This window comes from Furipterus horrens, unplaced genomic scaffold, assembly GCF_987537825.1.
Source record: "Furipterus horrens unplaced genomic scaffold, mFurHor1.1.pri manual_scaffold_2, whole genome shotgun sequence".
NCBI classification, from domain to species: Eukaryota; Metazoa; Chordata; class Mammalia; order Chiroptera; family Furipteridae; genus Furipterus; species Furipterus horrens.
This window is the reverse complement of record NW_028327172.1, coordinates 153,920,496-153,943,316: the sequence shown is the minus strand read 5'-3', so window position 1 is coordinate 153,943,316 and position 22,821 is coordinate 153,920,496. Positions and strand designations below refer to the sequence as shown.

Sequence of the window (22,821 nt, the reverse complement as noted above, 5' to 3'; positions counted from 1 at the left end):
TTCTAGTATAAGAGGAACTACAGATTTAGAGCTACAGAAAGACATAGCTAGACAGGAAAAGTTACAAAAATTTCTGCTCAGTGTATTGAGCACTATTAATGATTAAGCTGGTAACTTATTCTTCCTCAGAAAGCATTTGGAATTATTTTATATCTACAAACTACGAAGTCCATAATCAGCCACCATAATCTTCTTCAAAAATCACCTTTCAGAGTCACGTGCCTATTCTATTTCTGACTCCTGCCCATTGACTGAGTCTGGACAGCTGCATTACATGTGTCAGCTGCTCAATTATTTCTTCTCTAGCCTCTGGCAAGTGTCCTAGCTTCTGGATCCAAGTTCTCACCCCAGCTAACAACTTCTAGGTGCCCAACACTGACCAGGAGGCACGCTGAGATCATATTCCCAAGAGCCGCCAGAAGTTCTTGGCATATGATCAATGAAGCACACAATAAGTGAGTGTTCACAATTAATCAGGTGACAGAGAACAACTGACATGTTAGGGAACCGTAGAATGAGCCAGATCAAGACTGGAACAGAGAACAGGAGATTGTGCTCCAGACTAGTTACCCCAGGGGAAAATCCGCTTTAGGTTACCCGGTGTGATCTGACATCTTCTTTACCCAGAACAGTTGAAGTAATCTGAAGCTTAACCATGTGTCCAAGGATTCAGGACTTTCTGGAAGCTGGTAGCACTGTAAACCAAACTGTAGGTAGTGCCACTCTGGACACTAGTTCTTTCTGCCCCATACCCTCAGGGTTAGCCTGGAGACATCTGTTACTCTCTCTGCCTCATCTCTAAAAGAAATTCCAAACTATTTCATAGGTGTTTGTGAAAATTAAGCGAGATCACTGTAAATAAAGAGCCTGGTTCATAGAAAGTGCTCAGTACATATTAGCTATTCTCATTTATACTTTAGATGACCAAAAGGGTAAAGCATGTCTCTAAAATAAACACTTTTAATGCTCTTCTAGCACAGAATAATAATAAAAAGGGTTTTTTTTCTCTAATGTGTAAACTGGTATATTATTGAGAAAATTTAAACCTGTCTTGAAAAACCTCTCTTCCATTTTCTTAACTTCTCTACCAAGGTTGGAACAGTTATATTACATAACTAAGAAGTAAAGATGTAAATTCTATTAACATGAAATTGATAACATCAATTCTGAAAAAATAGCAAGCAAAATAGAACTTTCTAAGCCTAACAATTATTCTGCAAGAGTCATTCAGGCCTGGGTCTCTTGTTTTAAATATCTATATATTTTAAGTATAATACATTTCTATTTCCCTTTATGAAATTTAAGTTTAACTAAAATCATTAAAGTTGGCAACAGAAGCAGGAAACCATTTATAAGGCCAGCACGGCTATTTTACTTATATTAATGAGAAGTTATGTAATAGTTTCAGCAAACTAGAGTTCCCTTCTTACAGTCTTTTAATATTTATAGAAATTTAAGAGTTATACTGCAAGAGTTCATTTTGGGAATTGAGAATTTCTATTATCTGACAGCAATCAATTATTTTAGCTCAATTACAGAAATGGCTATTTAAGAGTTATGTTCATCTTTATTCATACCCTTTAACAACAGGTCATCTGTATCTAGTACTTGACCTAGAAGCTCAAGTAAATGTGACGGAACAAAACTGCACTAAGAGGGTCTCAACTCCAAACCAATGAGTCACATCACTGGTCTTTTTGCCTCTAACAGTACATTTTTAAAAAAAGAAAAAAAGCAGTGTTCTGGGAGCATTTAAAGGGCCTGCTTGTGTTAACAGAAAGTGCTGCAGGAAGCTACTGAAGAACACACAAGTACCTTAAAGGACTCAGAGCAAAGCTGAGGCCGAATACAAGGAGATGTTCATGGACACCAGGCCAGCATCCAGAAACTGAAATCCCATACCTCCTATGAACTGAAAAACATATTTCCCTACATCTCTATTTCATGAAGTCTGGATTTTTAAAAGATAATAATTTTGATTTTTCAAACTATGACACAGAAAAGTCACTTTTAAACTATAATTTCAAATCCATAAAACTGGATTATTTATTTTTCTGCTTTAAATAAATTCTTATTTTGGAATAATTTTAGATTTACAGAAAAGTTGCGAAGATATGACAGAGTACCTATATACCCTTCACTCAGTTTCACCTATAGTTAACATCTTACATAACCATGGTTTTGTCAAAACTAAGAAACTAACACTGGTACATTACTATTAACTAAACTACAGACTTTATTCGGATTTAACCTATTGTCTTTTTTTCAGTTCTAAGATCCAACCCAGGGTAACCACATTGCATTTAATGACTTTTTTTTTTTTTTTTAGTGCTTTAAGTTTTAGAACATACTAAACCTGTGTGTCTTATTAACAATGTCCTCATAATTATTATAGAAAATACAGCTCCCTTTAAGATATGACTTATTGGATTTTAGGGAATATTATATTAAGATTCATGTAAACATGACATTTCTATTATTGAGGAAAAAAAAGAGGTAAATCACTGAATTAAGTTATAACCCATTGCCTACTTTGTCAGGAACCTGTTAGATCAAATTATTTAATGTTTCAGAAATAGGTCTTCAAAAAACGTTTGTCACTTACCTAGCTCTCAAGGCTCCAGTAAAAAGTTGTAACATATAATTAATCCTGTAATAGAATATAAAGTATTATTACAATTATATTCAGATAATCCATTTTTATCAAATATATGTAAAAACTGCTTTCCTTTCATTTATAAATTTCATTTTTAATTATTGCATATTTTTATTAAGATAACAAAAGAACTAATTTAAGGGAGAATAATTCTATAATGGAATTACATGTCTTTAGTTTAAAATATACAGGTATGCAAAATTTAATAAAAGTTTTAAGATAAATAGACAATTTTCTAGAGAAAAAAGGCCAAAATGAATCAAACTAAGAAAAATGCTTTGTATTCTCTTCCCATGTGCATAATGCTGTGGAAATTACTAAATAGCCATATACAAGTGAATCATATTGAGGGCATAGCCTTTTTGATGGAAAAATATAAGTCTGGGGTTAGATTTTTGAAAAAACATGTCTGGTAAAGTGTCTGTGTATGACAGTTTGCCTGAGACAGTCCCAATTTATGCACATTCTCCCAACAATTTGTTATTTGTCTTGGATTTTCCACTTCCTAGTGATTTCTTTCTTTTTACATTAGCATTATAATAGGCCAGGACTTTCACTTCCAGGCTCCGCATGATCTCATTGAGCAGTGTGAGATGCATGTGCAGTGAACCCATTTGACACAGACACCAGTGTGGTGATGGCCAGAGGGAAAGGGGTAAGGGATAGGTGGAGGTAAGCAAAGGGGAGAAAAATGGGAACAGAAAGATACTTTGCTCGGGGTGATGGGCACATGATGCAGTGTGCAGCTGATATTTTCTTAAGTTGTACACCTGAAACCTGTATGACTTTGTGAACCAATGTCATCCCAATAAATTCTATTTAAAAAAATCTGAAAGGCCCTAAGCAGTAACCCATCTCTGGATGGTCTGCAACTGACACCTCATCCTCAAAGCCACTTAGAGAAAAAGTACCCCTCGGGAGTAGTTAGGAACAGCTAACTCCTTCAGTCTTGGGTGAGGGGGAAGAAATATTCAACGCTGCCGCCCCTGATTATGACTAACTTAAATACACCAATTAAGAAAAGCATATGGAGAACATGTTTTACATATAACTCTATAAAGCATGACTTTTCAATTAGAACAAATGACTGTTCTTTAAACTTATCTTAGTCAGCTCTGATTACAAATTATCTTGTTTAAACAGCTAAAGTTAAATGGCAGCTGTTATTTCATTGGCTCTATTAGCAGAAAAAATTCACACTTAAATAATGCCAGCTTCTTATCAGTGTCAGGAAATATATCAACTAGAAAATTCAGTTAATTCCAATAATGGTTTGATTGTTTTTACACAATTCATGGAATCAAAGTAAAGTTTTTGGAAATTCATTCTGTAGAACATTAAACACCTGACATTGCTGTAACTGCAATTTAAACTCAGTTAAAAAGTTCAACAATAAAGATAAAATTACAGTCAGTTTTCATTATTCAAAGTAATTAAGCTCTATAAAGCAAAACCAAACCATTGCTCTTAGAGGAAATACAGAGTTACGTTCCTGTGAGCCTTTGGCCACGACATTTTCATCAACTGACCAAACGTAACTTTGTTTTATGTGCATTTCTGCTTAAAGACACTTTATTTAATATAAATTGTTGAGTCATTGACACTGAACTCACAGTCAGTAGTATTAACTCATGCCTGAATGAAACTTATTTAAAACGCATTTTCTCTGTAAAATACATTACGTCTCAGCCTTCTTGCCCTTAGGAATGATATACAGGACTTCAGCACTGTGCCTGGGCACTATTTTAAACAGGGAAATCACCAACAAGAAGCATACAAATGCAAAAACTGTGGCACCAGGAAGAGGACACTTTACAGCATCAGAGCTGAAAGAAGAAAGCAGAGAATTGCTATTATTTTACCTAAGCTGGAAACGTGTGTTAAGCAATCCAATTTTTTTTTCTCACTCTGCAAATGTCCACGAATGACTATAAAAGCACCATGAGTACTAATTTTGGCATTACAAATATTTTTTTTAAGTAGAATTTGCAAACTGGAATCTGTGAATAATGAGGGTAGATTGTTTTTACAGTGCTAATACAAATTTTGTTCAAGTACAGCATTACAGAGTAATAAACAATGTTCATATTAATTAAATAATTATGGAACAAAAATAAAAATGGACTTGTTTGTGATTCACATAGAATTCACAACTGTGCCATATAAACTTGAATAATATACTAGTAATCAGTGTAGAAGCAAACATACTGCACAATTTTATCCACCAAAGAAGTACAGGCTACCAACTGAAATTTATAAATATTTAAACACATACATACCACGTAAAGAAACTGAACTAGAATGTTTTGTGTGACAAAGATAATGTTGAATAAGAAAAAACTTCAGCATGGCAGTTGATCCTAAAACTCATATGGATAGCCAAGCAAACTTAAAAAAGAAGAGAAATGGAAGAGTCAGACAACCCAATTTCAATAGTTATTACATAGCTGCACAGTATGGAACTGGCATAAGGGTAAACATGTAAAACAATGGAATGAAATTGAGAAATAAGCACTTACATTTATGGTTAATTTTGACAAAAGTATCAGCCAAAACAATTTAATGAGCAAACTACAGTCTTTTCAACAAAAGATACAGGGACAACTAAGTATCTACCTGCAAAAAAAATTAAGTTAGACCTCTTCTTTATACCATACACTAAAATTGACTAAAAATCATAGACTTCAATGTAGGTACTACAACTATAAACCTCTTAGAAGGAAACATAGAAGTAAATCTTTAGGGTTAGGCAATGGTTTGTTATATAGATAACAAAAGCACAAGCAACAAAAGAAAAAAACAGATAAAGTGGGCTACATCAAAATTAAAATCTTTCGTGCTGCAAAGGATATTATAAAAAACAAAAACAAAACATCTAGAATGGGAGTAAATAATTGCAAACCATATATCTGAAAAGGGACTGGTATCAGTAATAAAGAATTCATAATTCATTAAAAGATAAACAATTATATAATTAAAAACTAAATAATGGGCAAAGAATTTTAATAGATATTCTCTAAAGAAGATTTATAAGTGGTTAATAAACACGAGAAGTTCAACATATGAAAACTGCAATACATTTACAGTCAATTTGATACTCAAGGTGCTACCACTTCACAACCATTAGGATAGCTATAATAAAAAAGAGAGATAATAACAAGTACTGATGAGGATGTAGAGAAATTGTAATACTATATACACTGCAGGGGTGGGGGGGGGAATGCAAACTGGTAGAGCCACTTACAAAACCAGTTTGGCAGCTCCTCAAAGGGTGAAAACAGAGTACCATTTGATCCAACAATTCTACTACTAAATACATGCAGACAGGAAATGGAAACATAAAATAAAAAAAAAACGTGTACATCAATGTTCATAGCAGCACTATTCATAATAGCCAATAAGTGAAAAAAATCCCAAACGTCCACCAATTGATGAATGGATTTTTAAAATTCCACAAGATATGGAAGCAACCCAAGTGCCCATCAATAGAAAAGTTTATTTAAAAGCTGTGGTATGTCAATGGAATACTACTCAGCCATAAAAAATGAACTTTTACCATTTACAACAACATAGATGGACCTAGAGGGTATTATGCTAAGTGAAATAAATCAGTCAAAGACAAATACCGTACGTTTCATTTATATGTGGAATCTAAAGAGCAAAACAAACAAACAAAATATAAACAGACTCATAGATACAGAGAACAGACTATTGATTGCCAGAAGAGAGGGGAATTGGGGGACTGGGTGAAAAAGGTGCAGGAATTATGAAGTACCAATTGGTAGTTACAGAACAGTCACAGAGATACAAATTACAGCACAGGGAATATAGTCCCTAGTACTGTAACTATGTATGATGCCAAGCACTAGAAATGTCAGGGGGACACTCTGTAAAGTATATGACGGTCTAACCACTAGGCTGTACACCCGTAACTAATACAAAATATTACTGAATGTAAATTGTAACTGAAAAATTAAATTTTAATTTTAAAAATGTTAACTTTTACCTTTAAAAAGTAATAGTAAAATAAAAAGATGTGGCATATCTATACAATGGACTCCGTCGTCGTCGTCGTCGGCAGCCGTCCGTCTCGAGAGACGATGGTGTAGCTTCTTAAGAGTCTATCTGCACCGCCGAGAATGGTTGTGCAGTCCGACTCGGGAGTGACATGGTAGTATCTGTCTCCTCCCGTGTTGAATCGACATCTTGCGATGACGCTGAAGCTACAGAGCCTGGGCAGGGTAATATGGAGGGTCTGCTGTTGCCCATGCAGCAGACCCCCCCTCTCTTCGCAGCTGAAGGGTCCAAGGGAAAGACGGAGTTGATACAGCTTGGGTTCAGGTGCGCCGCAGGAGTTGCCGGTGTTGACTACAACGTCAAACCGCCTTCGGGACTCCGGCTCCGGATTTTCTGTCGGGGTTTACTCCCTTAGCCTTTCCCCTGAAGAGGTATGCCGCAAGGCAGCGGAGGTTTTTTGGAGTCAGAGTTTCCTTCTCTGATGTACCCTGACTGGAAGATCGAACCAGCGACACTTAGCTCGCAGGCCGACGCTCAATCCACTGAGCCAAACCAGCCAGGGCTAACAATGGACTAATATTCAGCAATAAAAAGGACTGAAATAGTAATTCATGCTACATCATATATAAACCTCAGAAACATTATGCTAGGTGAAAGAAGTCAGACACAAAAGACCTTGTATTGTATGACATGACTTACATGAAAATCAGAATAAACAAATCCATAGAGACAAAGTTAATCAATGGTTGACAGGACTGGGATGACTGGTAGGATGGGGATGGGAAGCAACTGCGAATGGCTTTAGGTTTCCTTGTGACGTGATGAAAATGTTCTAAGCCTAGATATTGCTGATGGTTGTACAATTCTGTGAATATACTAAAACCACTGAATTGTATACTTGAAATGGGTTAATTTTATGGCATGAAAATTGTAACTCAATAAAAATGTTTTTACTTTTATTAAAACCAACTATAGTGTCTAAAAAAAGAAAATTGAATCCATAATTATCAAAAAAAATGCAAATGATTACTATAAAATTTGGGATAGAGTTGCAATTGACACAGACACATGGAAGTTTCAAGAGTGACTGACAAAATTCTAGTTCCTGACATGAGTGTTACTGGCACTGTACTAATTCACTAAACCATATATTTGATTTGAGTGGTTTTGAATACCTGTGTTTTATTATACAATAACAAAAACACTTTTAAAAGGAACATTTTTGGATGTTTTTTAAAAATAGGAATTTGAAATTATACATTATTTGAATAACATTAAGATAATGATGAAAATATCCTATATATGTACAGCCCAATATGAGCTCCTGAAATGTGGCTAGCATATTTGAGAAACTGAATTTTTAATTTAATTCTAAGTAATTTAAGTAGCCATATGCAGTTGACGGCTACCTCATGGACAATGAAGGTTTAGAGCTTAAAACTTCTATGAAATTTTGGGAAGAAAAATAAAAAAGCTAACTTTTAAAATATTAAAAATAGAATGAATATAGCGGAGAGCTGGCAGCTTAGTGACAACTACTATTTGTTTTTAAGTTTGCATAAACTTCTCAAAGCTCAATGAAATAAAAAGGGCCTGCCATCATTTTATTTAAGTAAATATATTATATCTCAGAAAAGTTTGGAATCAGATGTTCTCATCTTACTGGACATAGTTCTTACTCTAAAGAGCTCTTAACAGCAGTCATATTTCCAAATTTCATCCAAACTCTCAGGGCATGAAAATGGCAAACTTATTAGAACATCACTCAGGTGACTGCGTCAATATATCACCAACCCCCATCCCTTCTCTATCTTAGACTCTTAAGAACCACTAATTCCATCAGAATCTGGAACAAATCCAACTAAAGTTTAAGGTGTTTCTGTCATTCTCCAAGTGGTTTCCCAGTCCTAAATTCTTCAGATTTGGTTTTATGACCAGTTTTTGTCACTAAAAATAGTCCTTAACATTCAATCATTGACAAACATTTATTGAGCAATTATTCTGTTAGGCACTATATTAGGAAACAGATAAAAAGTATAGTCTTTGTCCTCAAAGGGGGCAAAAGGAGCAGGGCAGCCACCAAATAAACCTCCAGAATTGAGCAGTGTATTCGATTGCTAAATGAGTACCATTTACATACTCCTGTGGTTGTACAGAAAAGTAGCCTCTAGTTCCCCAGAATAGAAGAGGGGCCAGGGAAGCAGGACACAAGTAGAGAGAGGTACACCTGAGCTAAGTCTTAGAAGCTAAGCAGAAGATATCTAAGCAGTGAGGAAGGAAAGAGAAGTGTTTCAGGCAAAGAGAAAACATGCAAAGGCACATTAGTCCAGGGGAATTCAGGTTTGAGGGAACTTCAGTACTGAAGTACAGGAAGGGAGGGGAGGTGAGAGAAGGCAACACAAGGTAGGTGGGCAGAGACCCAATCCTGAAGCCCTCTGCTTGCACGGGAAGGAGTCTAGATTTTATCTGGAAGGTGTAGGAACCCAAAGAATTTTGAGCTCAGAAATAATGTGATCAGACTTGCATTTTTAACATCACTCTGCAACATTATGAAGTACAGTGTAAACAAGAGAAAGCCTGATTAGAGATAGGACAAGCACTTTACAGCAGTAGTGGTGAAAAGAAATGAGGGCTCAAACTAAAGCAGAAACAATAGGGATGGAGAGGAAATGATGCACTTGAGGGGTGTTTAGTGTATGGAACATCAGTTGGCTATATATGAGGGAACTGAAGAATAAAGGACTGGGTGAGTTCCAGACTTCTTGCTTGAGAAAAAGGACAATGACATTCATTAATAAAAGAATACAGGAGGAACAAGAAGATCAGGTTTGAGAGGTAATTTTGAGTTTTGAAACTCAGGAAAAAGGTAGTTGTTCATCAAATTAATATCAAATGTTCTCAGAGAGTTTAAGTAAGCTCAAATCTACAGGCCCCAGCTCAAAATTACTGAATCAGAAACCAAGGATGGAGCCTAGTGATCTGTATTTTAATCATCCTCCAGATGGTCCTAGCGTATGCTAAGCTTGGGGAACCACTGGTCTTGCAATCGGGGGGCACTGACGATGTCGGAAGGGAAGGTGCATTACTACTAGGATCCAGATTATAGGAGAGTTAAGGAACAAAGTGGAGGAAAAGAAATGGAAACAGTATGTGTAGGTTTTTCCTTCAATAACCTTGAAGAGATAGTGAGAACAGAGACAGACAAAATAAAGATGAGGGGAAAAAGAGATTAACAGAATAAAATCCTCCAAGAGATAGTAAAGGACTCAAGCCCAAGAGGAACTTGCCTTGGCAGTTGTGGCAGGCACTAGTGGCTGCCTTCCCAGTCCACTCCCCTTCCTGGAAAACTGAATCCTAATTTTGTTCTTCTCTGAAAGGATTGGAAGGCCATAAATCTTGACTAGTCTAAGCCAATCAAAGGACTTCTACACCCCTTTGTCACTGGTTGATTTAGAAATGGGTTATATGATGTAAAGTTGGCTAGTAAAATCAGATCTGCCGGGAGGCTTCTGGAAAAGGCTTTTTCACTCTTAAAAAAAAGACACGAGAGATGATATATCCTGAATGTTTGTAGCCTTCCAAAATTCATGTTGAAACCCTAACCCCCACTGTGATAGTATCTGGAGGTGGGGTTTGGGGAGGTGATAAGGGTTAAATTAGGTAATGAGGGTGGAGCTCCCATAATGGGATTAGCGTCTTCCTAAAATGAGAAAGAGACTAGAGCTCTCTATCTGCCATGTGAGGAAACAGCAAAAAAGGTAACTGTCCAAAAGCCAGGAAGGGGCCCTCACCAAGAATCCAGTCATCAGGCACCTTGACCTTGGACCTCCCAAACTCCAGAATGATGAGAAATAAATATTTGTTGTTTAAGCCATCCAGTCTACAGTATTTTGTTACAGCAGCCCAAATTAAGTCAAGAGATACCTTCTTTTCTTATAGTCTTGGATGCTTTGATAAAGGGATATAAATCTTGGAGCTAACAGTCCCTGCCATCTTGAGACCAGGAGGTGACAAGCCTAAGGACAGGTGGTAGAAAGGAAAGACAGAAGGCTCCCAAGAGCCTAATGACAACAGTTAGCGGCTACCTGAACCAACTATAAAACCATCTTTCTTCTAGATTTCTAGTTCATATAAGATCATAAAATGTACTTATTTAAGCCATTTTCAGTTGGGTCTTCTATTACTTGCCACCTAACTGATACAGAATGGAAAAATATTTTCACTGAGATAGGTGTAGATGAAATTAACAGTCTATTGGAGACATGGGAATCTGAAGGAGTTTAAAGCCTGAAGTTTCATTTATTAAACAAAATGTAGCTCATATAGACCTATTTTATAAAGGGAATGACTTTAACAGCTCTTTTCTGCTTTAAAAATCAGTATTTCTAATTATAACAATAACTAGTGAAGAAGAAGAAGAGAGGAAGGGGAGGAGGAGAAAATGATGATACTATGATAAACCTGTGGTTATTAAAGTATTTTAAAATCCAGGCATTTTATCCTTGTATTGTTACCTTCTGCATTCCATTTGACTTCAATGGTGAACCCATACCAATCTCTTTTACTTTGTTTATAACAATTTTCATGTCAGTTTCATTTTTCATAGTTTCATAGTATCTATAACATTCAACTACAATATAGTTTACAGAGGAAATCCTTAACTCTAAAAAACAAACAATCTGAAAACTAAACAATTTATTAAGAGATTTCTCTTTTTATTTCCATATATTTTCTAAATCTGTTTAAGAAAATGAAACACTTCAACCATATCTGTGTAATACCTTTGATTCATATCGGAGGGTGGAAAATCAACACTACAGTCATATAAACACCAGAGAAAGCATGATTTGAGCACAAATAACAAAAAGCACTAGAATTGTGTGGCTGTCCAAGCAGTCCCCAAACAGTGAAAAGAAATTTTTTTGAAAATTAAATTGTAAGATAGTTTTTGAAGTCCAAAACATTGTCCTATAGAAACAATGTTACTAAAGTAATTCCATTATGAGGCAAGTCCATAAAAACTATATAAAGCCATATGCATTAAAACTGTTTGAACTATACCCAGACAAAATAATACCTTTTCCTTTGGAAAATACATTATTTTCTCCCTCTACCCTCTACCAAGTCCCAGAAGAACTGGCCTACGCATGGCCTCCATTCACCTCACCAACCTCAGCCAACCTTAGTCAACCTCATCTCTCCTCACTCTCCACTCCCCATATTCCAAGGGACAGCTACCCTACCCTTCTTAACCCACAGGGCCTTCTCCCCTCCAAGTCATTGCTGTCATGCCTTTCCTGCCCTCTTCTAGGTTACCTCCATTCAGCCTTCTGATCTCAGCTTAAATGCTACTTCCTCAGGAAGGTTGTCCCTTATCCCCACACTCAGTGCTACAGTTCCCCACCACAGTACTGATCACACTGTACTGAAATCGCTTTGCCTATCTCCCTTACAATCTCCATCATATCAGGTATACATTTTGTTTGCTATCAGTTTAACCCCAGAGCTTAGAAGAGTGGTTGCCATTCTGAAGATGTTTAATACACATTTGTTTGTATGAATGAATTTTCATAAGAGAAGGTACTTCAATGCATTTTTAACCTGATCTATAATCATTATCAAGGAATAAAAGGTTTTCCAAAAAAAATTTCTCCACTCTTGAATTTATACCTACAGATTGTTCACACAGAGGTGGCTACTTATCCAATTTCTTCCTCAATGGTGGTTGATAGCGTAACTTAAGTGGAACATTAAAATCCTAGCAAATAGAAATAAGTGTATTTTCTAATATGACCTTTAGCTCTTTCCTGAAGATAATGTAATTTATTCTCATGGCTTTTACTATAGTCAATGAAATGCTGACCCCCAAATTTGCATCCAAGGCCTGATTTCTCTCTTGAGTGAAGATTCAAATTTCCAGCCATCTACAATTTTCTACTTGAACGTCTCACAAGGACTTCACTCTCTCCCCAGATCCTCCCCAACCTTTTTTTCAGATAATGATGGCATCATCTAGCCACTGCAGCATGACACTAAAGTTATCTTGCCCCTACTTCTTAAAGATTGTTCCATGGACTAACAGTGGTGTTCATGTCCTGGAAACTTGTTAGAAACACAGAATCTCTGGCCCCTCCCCAGATATGCTGAATCAAAATGTAGCTTTTAACAAAATTCCCAGGTAATTCATAGGCACATTAAAATTTGAGAAACAATAATCTATAATTCCTTTTTTCCCTACCACCACACATGAACTCTGTCAACAACTCTACACAAGAAAATGTCTCAAATGTATTTATATTTCATCCATGTCCGTTATTATTACTCTGAGTTAAGCCATCACCTCTTTTTTTAATTTTTTAATTACAGGTTATAGTCAATATTTTGTATTAGTTTCAGGTGTACAACATAGTGGTTAGATATTTCAAGTACCCACCTGAAACTGTACATATAAAGTTATAACAATATTATTGACTATATTCCTCTTGTCTGGAACATTTCAAAAGAAGTACTCTGTTGTACAACTGCGAATTTTGAGAGAAGCCATATGGTTGGCTGGCTAGGACTGCGCATAACATAAAGCTCATATTATCTGTGTTGCAATGCAAAACCTAGGGATGCTTACAAAAGTGTCACATGGGAAAGCATGCAAAAAACAAAAGCAAAATAAATTGAGAACCACTCTTTCCTTGTCTCCCTGTTACAATCGTTCACCATGCTAACCTCCATTTTCTTTCCAAAATACAAATCTGATCATGTCATAACCCTCTATAGAGTCTTTCGGTGGCTTCTGAACAGATCATGTGCTACCACACCTCTATTTTTCTATTCATGCTTTTCTCTTTTTTTCTCTCCATTTGCCAAAATCTGCTCATCTTCTGAAGCGCTGTTCAAGAATCAACTCACTGGAGAAGAGCCATCTGATCATGCCAGTCCCCTTTGTGAATAACTGTTTTGCCCTCCCACTGCACTTTGTTTACTGCTGATCATGGCTGTCTATCTTCCCTAACAGAAAAGGACTTCCCTAGAAGCATTCAGTATCTCAACCACTGGCAGATGATACACACTACAAAAATGCTACTAGAAGTCAACTACTATTTATACCTGACATCACCAAAAGCTGAAGAACCTATCACTGATAATGTGAACACATTTACAAACTGCAAAATAATAAGTATCATATACCTACAAGACAGAATCACTTAGAATATAAAGCAAAAAGATGAAAATATCGCAAGTCCATACTCCAGGCACAGTAAAAGTTCAAATATATCTGGAGACCTAATACATATTCACATAAGTGCAGCTATCCTTATGAGCCGACACTTTGTGAAGGACCACCCCATTTCCTCATAGTTAACTAGACAGGATGAAGAGAGTCTAGCCTTTGATGAGGAGTGTGGAGGTCAAGTCTGACAGCTCATCTGACTTTTTAAATTATACATTTTATCATAAAGATTAAAAAGTTTTCTTTATTTAATACAGAAAAAATTAATTATCTACAATTAAATTTTCATTTTGCGTATTACCTTTCAAATGCAGTTCAAATCGCAGTAAACATTCTATTTTTTATTTGGTTCCAAAATTTTGCCAAAAATTACACTCATAATTACACTTTCAGTGACGTTATTCTATCATCTTGACATACTGAAATCTGTTAAAACATTCACCAAATTTCAACATTTATTGAACAACTACTGTGTGCCAGACCCTAAGGCACAAGTGACCATCCTACCCTCAAGAACCCCCCAGTTAAGTGGCAGGAATTACTCATATGCCCAGGACTGCAGCATAATGCTGAGCATAAATCAGAGGGTGGCTCACCAGCAGAGCTAAGTAGGATGCCCCGCCCCATCTGCTTGCTCCTCTCAAATGATGAGCAGTCAAAAGGAGGTCAGGAGTAAGAGGGGTTGGATGAAATGTGACAAGGCATAAGAGTCTGAAATCACACATCATGTTTGGGGAAAGGCACTGGCTGGAAGTAGCAACAGCATAAGAAACAAATAAGAATGTTTGGCTCCAATTCCTTAAAACCTCACCAGAAGTGGGAGTTATTTTAATTTCTAGTACTTTCAAGTGAATAGAAAGGGTAACTAACTGAAGGTTGACTTAAAATATGTCTCTGACTACCCAATTTTATTACTAAAACTATTTATTACTGATCTGCTAAAATTCTCTGTCCATTTATGTACTAAATCTTGGTATTTTTTCCTCATTGTTTGAGTGAACTCTTCAGGCATTACAGATATTAACCTGTAGTCACACTTGATACAAGCATTTCCCCCAGTCTGTTGTATTATTTTTTTCACTATGAATAAATGTTAAATTTTATATAGTCAAATCTGTTGAACTTGTCTTTGGTGAGTTTATTTTTCATTGCTCCAATACTGAGTTATTATTCTTTCACAAATCTGATGAATATTACATTCCATTTTCTACTACTTTTTCTAAAATGTGATTTTTAAAGTATTTATCTCTTGATACCAGCTAGGCCTGATAAAGACGTGATGTGCATAAACACTCATATATAGCCATAAACATACCTCTTCCATTTCTACTCCCACTCCCTTTGCTAAGATACAGCTAGGAAAACCCCTGTCCTCCAAGTTCCTCATTCATTTTAATTCAAATCCCCTTACATTAGAATGCTGGGAAGAGAGCAGCTTGAGCTAGTGTCCTATGCACCACCTCAGAGATGGCCCTGAGACATCCACACCCTCTATGAAAGAATTAACAATTAATATTTTAGGGTACATGTCAGGGACAGAAGACACATAAGGGATGCATCAGCCATAAAAATCAATGCTAATTTTAAAGTACTGTGGCAATATGCTTTCTAAGTCTTCAAAACAGGGTCTGGCATGACAGCCTTTTGACTTCATGTCATGGAAGGTAATTTTCAAATTAGAAAAGGGAAATTAGTCAAGTGGTTTAGAGTTCAGCATGTCGAACTCCCATGGGAGTTTGGATATTAAAGGGGAGGGGCACTTTTTAGATGTAACAGTAAGGGAAGCCACATCGCTATGAGTAAGAAACCAGGGATCATTAAATGTCCCTCAACGTGTACGTCAATCTTGTGCAACAAAAACTTGTCCCAGCCCAAATGCCCGCAGCCACCTCACTTCAGCTAAGAGCCCTACAGCCCAAGATGTCTTGCTTCCAATACCTAGACTAGGCAAGTCTCCCCTCATTTGTTCTATCCACCCTGCCACAGGTACATGTTTTGCAGTGGGGAGTCAGCTCTGAGGAAGACTGAGGTAGACCTAACTGTACTGGATGTCTTGCTTACTTCTCCTGTGGGGTCTCTCATTTTACTGCCCACTCTGGCCTGCATTTGTTCAAGTAACATCCCCACAAGTCTCTGACCTTTGGCTACTCTCTTCTCACTCTGATCCACAAGATGTTTCCTATAAGTTTGGAGAAAATACCTGATAAACAAATCACAGTAAAATATTAATGATGATACAATGCATTCCTCTTCTCATGGACATTTGTATTTAAGGCTTAAGCAAAGATACTACTTCTTACCATCTCCTCTGCCACCACCCTGGTCCAAGATACTACCAACTTTTCACCTGGATCACCATAGCAGTTTCTTAACTAGTCTTCCTGCTTTAACCTTCCAACTCATAGTTCGCTCTCAACAAAGAGCTGACCTAGATGAGATCCTATCATTTCTTAGCCCAAAACTCCCTGACAGCTCACTTGTCCAATAATAATAAAACCCAAGTATCTCCAATGGCCTACAAGGTCACAAATGATCTGAAATGAGGAAAGCTGAAGGGAGAATGTATCAGGGAGAAAAAGCAAGAGTCCACTTTGGTCATGCTAAATCTGAGATGCTATGAGACATTCAAGTGGAGCTGCCAAAAAGGCTTTATCCTCAGATCCTCAGAAGACAGCTTTAGGCTATATAAATGGTTCTCAACTGAGGATAATTTTGCCCCTGAGGGATATTCAGCAATTGTGGAGACATCTGTATTTGTCACACCTGAGACAGAGGTGTTCTACTGGCATCTAGTGGGTAGAGGCCAGAGATGCTGCTAAATATCCTACAACACACGGACAGCAACCTCACAACCACAAAAATTATCCAGCCCAAAATGTCACTAGCACCGAAGCTGAGAAACCCTGGGCTTGCGACATAAATATGGAAGACTTATCAAATAAACCATATTTATAACCGAAAGAACAAAGTGAAGGGGAGAAAAAGAGGACTAAACCTTGAGAAGCTCCTCTTTCACAAGTCAGACAAAAGTAGAAGAACCAGCGTAGAAGACTGAAAAGGGGAAGCTGGAATGGAAAAAGGAGAACCAGGAAAGTGAGTGTGACAAAGGCCAAGGGAAGAGTGTTCCTGAGAGGAAGCTATGCTCAACTGTGGTCAACTGCAGGCAGAGCTGCCAAGATGTCAAAGAGCAGCGGCAGGGAGAGGAGGTTTGAAAGGAGGAGGCAGTGTGCTGCGGGGAGTGAGATAACAGAGGCACCTGGGAAGACTGTTGGGTAATTTTGAGGCTGCTGAGTTTATCATTAAAGTGAAACCAACAGGCAGAGAGTTGAGCTCATGTAGTCCTGAGGCTTTGCCAGATAGGAGAGATCAAAGAGGTAGAAAGGACTTGAGGGAATTTGCAGGAGAGTAATTTGAATTGGGGCAGCTAGGCAGGATAAGCAAGGGACTGATGACAGATAGGAGCTAATGAATCTATTGGAGGAGGGGGTTAATGAACTGAAAGTCTTCATAAGTCATAAACATTTTTCCCAAATAATTAATATACTTCACCATGCTTTTAATTGCTCCATAATAAGAGTCTATTTCTTGATATTATTAAGTAAATGAGATTTTACTGTAATAAGAAAGAACTATTTACAATTTGAACACTGCTCACTATTCTACTTACTTTGCACGACCTGGATCAAATGGCATTTGTGGGGAAAAACAAAAACAAACAAAAGAACAACAAACGTTATAATGACAGATAACAGACCTGGGCTAAAACATTAGTTCTCAGCTCTTCCATTTACTAATGTTGACAATTTACCTAACCTTTCCGAACCTAAATCTGTTCATCTAATTAACAGATTGTAGTAGGCAGAATAATGCCCTCCCCCACAAGGGTATCTAGATCCTAATCCCTGAAATTTGTTAATATGTTACATGGCAAAGGGGAATTAAGGCTGCAAGTAGAATTAGGGTTGCTAATCAACTGACCTTAAAATAAAAAGAGTATCCTGTACTATCCAGGAGGGCCCGAAGTAACCACAAGGGTCCTCTAAGGGAGAACAGGGACGCAGAAGAATCAGAACCAAAGAAGTGGCATGTGGGAAAGGTTCAACCTGCCAGTGCTGGCTTAGTGATGGAAGGACATGAGCCAAGGAAATGTCGGCAGCCTATGGAAGCTGGAAAAGAAGAGAAAACTGATCTCCCCTAAAAGCTCCAGAAAGGAATGCAGCCCTGCCAATACACAGTAAGACCCATTTTGGGCTTCTGACCCCCAGAACTGTAAGATAATAAATCTGTTGTTTTAAGCCATGAAGTTCTTGTTAATTTGTTACAGTATCAACAGGAAACTAACACACAGGTAAAACAAATCATCTCCATAAACTGTTGTGTAGATTAACCAACATATATAAACTAGTTTAACAGAAAGTCTAGTACACAGGAAGCATTTAAATAGCTGCTATTATTATTATCAGTGTTAGTACTATTAATGGCACCAAAACCAAGTCATCAACAGGAAGAACACTGACTTGATTCTAGTACTTACTCAATTCTGTGACATAAGGTATCTTAACCTCTGCAGGACTCAGTTCTCTCACAAACAAAATGAGGGGGCCTACAACAGATGACTTCTAAAGTTTCTTTCAGCTCTAAAATTTTATGATTCTAAAATCTAATTCCTTAATGGCATATTCTACTTATTGCTAATTAACTGATTCAGAAAATCCTATTAAATAAAAATAATAAGCCAAGTAGTTTTCATTTTATGTTTCAACATTTTCAGTATTTTATATTGCTGAGTTACAGCCTTATAAAGTTGAGTCATGGCATAAAAATCACAGACCTGCAAGCAAGGGAAAATAACTAAGTCATCCTGCTACTATTTAAAGGCCTTACAGTCAAACTACAATAATAACAGTATCTTCTCAAATAGATCAAAGTATGTTCACACATATTACCTCATTTATTATTTGTTTAACAGTTTTATTGAGATATAGTTCACATATCATACAATTCACCCGTTTAAAGTGTACAATTCATTGGTTTTAGTATATTCAGAGTTCTGCAACTATCACCACAATCTTAGACCATTTTCTTTATCCCAAAAAGAAACTCCCTACCCCCTTAGCAGTCACTCCCTGTCACCCCTCTCCAAGCCTCCTAGCCCACTAATCTTTCTGCCCCTGTGGATTGGCCTATTCTGGACATGTCACATAAATGGAATCATGCAATAAAGGGCATTTTTTTTTGTCTGGCTTCTCTCATTGAGCATAATGTTCTAACTTTCACCCATGTTGTAGTATGTGTTGTACAGCACTTCATTCCTTTTTATTGCTGAATGATTCTCCATTGCATGGATGGACCACATGTGCTTTTCCATTCATCAACTGATAACATCTGGGTTGCTTCTACTTTTTAATTATTAGGAATTAATGATGCTATGAACATTCATGTACAAATGTTTGTATGTATGTATGTTTTTATTTCTTTTGGCTATATATCTAGAGTGGAATTGCTGGTACCATATAGTAAGTTTATGTTTTAATATTTTTAGGAACTGCCAAACTGTTTTCCTAAGCAGGAGCCCACTTTTACATCCCCACCAGCAAGTAGGAAGGTTCTCATTTCTCCACATCCTTAACACTTGTTATTATCTGTCTTTAATTATACCCAACTAGTGACTATGAGTACTATCTTTTGTGGTTTTGACTTGCATATTTCTGTGACTAATGATGCTGAGCACCTTTTCATGTGCTTATTAGCCACTTGGAAGTCTTCTTTGAAGAACTGTATAGTCAGACCCTTTGCCTATTTTTTAATTGGGTGATTTGTCTTTTTTATTGAGTTGTAACAGTTTTTTATAAATTCAATACACGTATATTATCCAATATATAATTTGCATGCATTTTCTCCCATTCTATGTATCTCATCTAATTGCAGTGCAGCTATTTGCACTAAACAGATTCTGTGTTGCTATCCTCATTTCAGATAGAACTGGCATGTCATATGATTAAACAGACTTGACAACTAGCAGACTCAAAAGAAAGCTTATAGTTGTGCTCCTGTTTTTATTAATTTAAAGAGGTCACATATTGATAGCAACATTGTGACAGAACACTCAGGAAGTCCCCCTCATTCAACCCTAATTCTGTCTATATTATTTCCACAGCTATATCAAAGACAGTTCATTTATTCACTTGAAAAATAGTTAAGTGTTATGTGGCCAGCTGTGTGCCACTCCTAGCTCAGGATGCATCAGTGAACTTGACCCTTATCCTCATTAGTCTTATAATTTAGCAAAGTTGTGCCAAATCCCTAACCCTAAATTATTTTGTTAATAGCAAACAGTCCAAAGATATTTTTTATCATAATGCTGAAAGAGCTACCCTCAACTCAGAGGAAGCGTTACAAATTTTAATACAAGTGATACTTTTTTTTTAACTCAAAGCACCAAACTTATCTTGTGGTCCAGCGCAACCTTGTTTTGAGTATTGGCATTAGTAGGCCAACACTTGGTTCTTATCACTCTTTTGCATAGTGCAACAACGCTTACTTTAATATCTGTCAAAATGTTAACTTTGACAGAAAGATGATAACACTCGTATTTACCTTTAACCAGAAAAAACTGAAGGTTCAGCCTATATAAATGGCCAATTCTTACCCCATGCTGAAGAAAGATAAAACACAAAGACAAAAATAAGAATTACAAATCTGAAAACTTATAAAGGTAGTTCTAACCTTTTCTATCAAAGTATTCCTAATGCAGAGCAGAGGAACTATAATCCCCAGGAGACTGGTGCCCTAAGAGACCCAGGCAAACTTCAAATTTCTTGGTCTTGTTTTTTTTTCCCCTTAAAGAGTTTACACAAATGTTACATTCTCAACTATACTACATCCAGTTTCTTTGTTATAAAAAACATCTAATATTCCTAATTTGGGTCATTATAAGAATTTGTTGAGAAGGACAAACAGAACGCATGGCTTATAATTGGAACTACATTAATTTTAACTGTACAAATTTAGTAAATTAAATAACATCCAACACGTAAAACTAACACTCGAAGAGGCAGCATGCCTACCTCATGGTTCTGAGTGTCCTCAGCACCCTTCTTTGTCACTGGAGGGTGTGCACGCTGATTCTGGCTGGCCAGGTGCCTCAGGATGAAGGCGGCACAGGCTGAGCAGGGGCAGCATGACCCGAGGTGACCCCAGGGCCAGGCAGTTGCAGGAAGGCAGCTCATAGCTCAATGCAGGGCTTCTCCACGCTGTGAACTGCGAGGCTAGGGGTTCTCTGCAGGTGTCTTGGGTTGCTTTGTGGGGTCAGAGAACAGCTGCAAGTGGGCAGAGCATGGCACTCCTGACTTACAGTTCCCTCACTGTCACCTGCCTTATGTACTGGGCTTTCATGTTATTTTTCTGAAGACTGTACTCAGACTTCGGAGAAAAGGGGCTGAAAAGCTAAATTTAGAGGAAGTCTTGGCCAGGAAGACAATAATGCCCATCAGATCTGAAAGACAAGGTGAGGACAAAATGGGAGAATGAATAATGAAGCCGGTGAGGAGCAGAGTCAAAAACAGGAAAGGGTGCGGTATAAGCCAAGGGTCGGGGTCAGGCCTTTATCCAGAGAAAAGAATGCCTATTGTGAAGTGGGTGCATCTGCTTAAAGGAGCAGCAAGGGGATCCTTCACCCAGAAGCACTCAACTGCTTCAATCTTGAACTATAACATGCTATTTTGGGGCCACAATCTCTTACCCTTCTCGCTCTCTAGATTCCTTAAGTCCCTTTGCCAATCAGTTCTCCACAAAACACCTGAACCACCAGAAAAGTAAGACTCACTCCTCTGATTCAAACCTTCCAATGGCTTTCCCGTGGCACTTGAAAGAAAATCTAAGTGTTTATGGTGGCCCTAATATATCACACCTCTCATTAATCACCACTCTCTCCCTCACTCGTGCTCCCCAGTGCCCCAGCTGCTCCTTGAGCAAGCTTCTGGCCAGGCTCCATGCTGTCTCCTTACCCATGTGCTCTACGGTGTCCTGACTACATCCCAGTCTCTGCTCAGAGGACACCTCTTCCAAGAGCCCCTTCCTTCACAGATGCACTGCTCTCTAACTTTACCCTTTATCACTCCCTTTTTAACATTTTCTTACAATCTGAAACTACACACACACATACATATCTCTAGATATCTCTATATTTACACCTACGTGTTATCTACCTCCCACTTTGTTTTGATCTAGGTAGCCACATCACCTGGAACATGAATGCTCAATATTTATTGAATGAATAAATCATACTTGATCTTACATATGTTTAGGCATTCAGTTTTTTCTCCAATCTCCTCTGTACATTTCCCTGACCCATCAACCATGCCCCAAGCTTCACTTCTTGTCTACTATAACCTACGATTTGATCACCCAGCTTTGCCCATTCCCTTGCCTAAACTTTCAACTGCCTTGTCAGCTTGTCCTCCGCCTAAATCAATCTAAGGATCTCCTTCTTTACTCCCAAACCCCAATCATCTAAAGATAATCGCTCTGAAAAGCCCCAACCACAGGACTGGGGGCTCTGCAAATACATGGTCTCCCACCTCAGCAGGCCCTTGGTCTCTGCTACCCATCCACTGTTTTTAGGGCTCCCATCAGCTTTGTCTCCTAGCCCACAGATTCAATTCCAAACTTCCATTACTTTTTTCAAGCTTCCAACTCTCCACTCCACTTATCAAATGACATCATCTCCACAGAAACAAAGGAAAGGTTATTAGGTCAGACTCCCTCAGTTTCCTCCACCCCACTGACCAACAACCAACCACCATAGACCCACTCTTACCGTTTTCCTGGCAGTGTGGAGGGAGGATGTCCCTCCTCACAACCAACGCTAACCTTCAACCAGAGCTCAAGCCACCCAACCCCCTCCTTAGGAATTTGATGCCAT

General features: G+C 37.6%; 1 protein-coding gene across 12 annotated transcripts in view; it reads right to left on the bottom strand.

The window, feature by feature from the left end:
* Nucleotides 1-22,821, bottom strand: part of ZNF438 (zinc finger protein 438) — a 192,419-nt gene that overhangs the window by 155,866 nt on the left and 13,732 nt on the right. For 4 of the 12 annotated variants that reach the window (XR_016509082.1, XR_016509083.1, XR_016509081.1 and 1 more), the window contains exons 2-5: nt 20,966-21,393; nt 4,936-5,044; nt 4,339-4,482; nt 2,606-2,650 (exon numbers count right to left, since the gene is read on the bottom strand). The exons of 1 other annotated variant lie outside the window; for it this stretch is intronic. The gene's annotated coding sequence lies outside the window, so the exon portion shown is untranslated. Of the gene's footprint in view, nt 1-2,605; nt 2,651-4,269; nt 4,483-4,935; nt 5,045-20,965; nt 21,394-22,821 lie in introns of all 12 variants that reach the window. 7 more of the 12 variants (XR_016509080.1, XM_090266651.1, XM_090266653.1 and 4 more) reach the window with 6 other exon arrangements.